General features: G+C 43.8%; 1 protein-coding gene across 6 annotated transcripts in view; it reads left to right on the top strand.

Moving 5' to 3' along the window:
• Nucleotides 1–2,500, top strand: part of si:cabz01090165.1 (uncharacterized protein LOC100333421 homolog) — a 219,053-nt gene that overhangs the window by 46,952 nt on the left and 169,601 nt on the right. For all 6 annotated transcript variants that reach the window (XM_047339678.1, XM_047339677.1, XM_047339676.1 and 3 more), the window contains exon 2: nt 2,233–2,272. The gene's annotated coding sequence lies outside the window, so the exon portion shown is untranslated. The remainder of the gene's footprint in view (nt 1–2,232; nt 2,273–2,500) is intronic.

Here is a 2,500-nt window from a genome sequence, read left to right as displayed (position 1 = left end):
TATTGGAGGGTACTTTGTCTATTTGAAATGAATTAAAGTGAAAACACGTGTATCTGGTAACTCTGCTGCTTTAACTGCAGCTGTGTCTCTGCTCTCTTACTGCTCAGTTCTAAAATTACACAACCCCACTGAGTCAGTAACAAATGAACTGCTGCCTGTGTTTACCCCCACTGAGCTCAAAGTGAAACATGGGACCTCCTATCACGTGTCACCAGGAAACACGGCGGGCGCCGCTCCAGATAAGGTGGACTTCCTGCAGCGAGCAGAGGCGGCTTGAGCCATGAGATACTGAAACATGATTCTCTGGTGTTAGGGAGTGAAGATTAACCTGAAAGCGTTCGAGCTTAAACACCTGAACACCGAATGCTTCATTTAACCTTTAATCCATATCCCAGAATGGCACCTTCTCAAAATGAGAACAACTATGTCTTCGCTCAGGAGGATTTTCTCTTCATGAAACCATCTATTAAGCTCATGAACACACACACGCGCACACACACACACACACACACACACACACACACACACTCCTATGTGATGTTAGAGGTTCTGTCTCCACATCAAAGTAGACGTCTGGCTTTTGAAAACTCAAGTAGTCCAATTTCATTCTGCTGCAGACGGCCTGAGAAGGGTCTTGATAATCTGCGCTGTCTGATGAGATTCCCTCTGCGATGAGTTAAGAGGAGGAAGGAGAATGAAGGGAAAGAAGCGTAGAAGTGGAAGGGAGGAACTGAGAAAGGGAGAAAAGGGGGATGAAGAGAAGAGGAGCCTCACTGATCCATCGTTTACTCTTTTTTATTGAATCACTCTCTCTCTTTGCTCTCTGTCTCCTAGAATCTCACTCAACGCCCCCTCCATCTCTCTCCCAGTGTTTATAACTCATCCGTCAGATACACAGACGTGCAGATGGAACAAAAACTCTTCTCTGTAATTTATTCTGCTGCTTCTGCCTTCGTTTATTCCTTCTCCTCTGTGACGACGTCCATTTGTCAGGCGCGTCTGCCTCTTTCAAAATGAATCCATTTGCCTCCGAGTCGCTGCGTCTCGGCGTTTCTTCATCGCGCGGAGATGCCGTTTGGCAACAAATGCTAAGAGACGTGTCGCGAGTGCTCGGTGGGTTCAACTCTATTCTCACAACATCGACTCTGACTCATGGCTTCATCCACGCGTCATCTACTCCTTCCGCTTACTAACTGTGATGAATAAGGTGGAGAGATGGCGTGAAGACGAGCAGCCTCATTTGTTTAGAAGGCTGTTTACATCCCGAGACTTGATTTCAGTGCGGCCTGTTGTTTTAGTTGTGGTTCTAATGGCTTCTTTTCACAACTGGAAGATCTTGTTTTTGACGGGTTGATAATTTAGTATGAAAATAAGACTTTAGTTTTTCTTAGCCAATCGACCAAAAGCACCAATGGATATACATTTTTATACTAATACATTGTGTGCATCTGAAACCTGGTGTACCTGGTTCCTCTGAGCCAAGGAGCTCTGCGTGGAGTTCACCTACAGCTATGAAAACACATCCGTGAGTCATGCTGTCACTCTGGTTGACATGTTTCTACACAATGCACACACACACACACACACACACACACACACACGCACACACACTAGTTTATTGTGACTCAATCCCACACGCACTGTCCTACGACCCCTGGAGCACCAGTTAATCCGCCGCTGAAAATAGTCCCCAGAGATGTGCTATTTCTTGTAGTTTGACAAACTGCAGTGACCAGCTGTTGTAGGACAGGTTTTCAAACGTGTCTTTTAAATAAAGGTCTTTGTTTGAAAGGTGTCTTTGTGTATTTGTATGTGTTTTTATTTAATTGATAGGGTCAGTGTTCATACAGACAACAGACTTCAACCGGGCTTGTGTGACCGAGCCCTTAGCTGTACAGGTGCTGTCCTGAGCCAGTTCTTCCACCTGGAATAAAATATAATGACGTATCTTATATAATTGCAAAAAATATGGATAATTCATGTGCATTATATATATATCATCCAAACTTACTGTGTAACAAACCCATGAGTAAAACACCAAAAACAAGTAGATGACCGAGGATCCATGTCCTCGTTGGTCAGGGCTGATGAAATCAAACCTCGTTGGTTTTGTTCTCGTCCTGGGATCGTATATATATTTAATAATGTGTGAGATGTAAGCTGGAATTAGCTGTTGCACAATTTCAGTGACGATAAAAGTTGTGAAGAATAACCTTGTGTGTTGTTCTTCAGGTGTCAGGAAGGATTGACCTGGCGACCAGATGACACAAAGGTAAGAGATTAACTGTGAAACTCGAGATTGACCCTAAAAGAATGATGACAAACAGACGACTACAGACCTAGAATCTGTTCTTGGTTTGTTAATGACATTTGTACATACGAGGATGGATGGATGATAACAGCTGAATAGATTAGCAGCTTCACCATTCGGGGGAATGAGTGGAATTGGTTCTGACACAACATGAGGGTGTGTTAGTATTTGTACCACTGGACCAGTGGT

Source organism: Hippoglossus stenolepis, chromosome 4, assembly GCF_022539355.2.
Source record: "Hippoglossus stenolepis isolate QCI-W04-F060 chromosome 4, HSTE1.2, whole genome shotgun sequence".
In the NCBI taxonomy this organism is placed as follows: Eukaryota; Metazoa; Chordata; class Actinopteri; order Pleuronectiformes; family Pleuronectidae; genus Hippoglossus; species Hippoglossus stenolepis.
The sequence above is the reverse complement of the archived record's forward strand: the minus strand, read 5'-3'. Positions and strand labels throughout refer to the sequence as shown.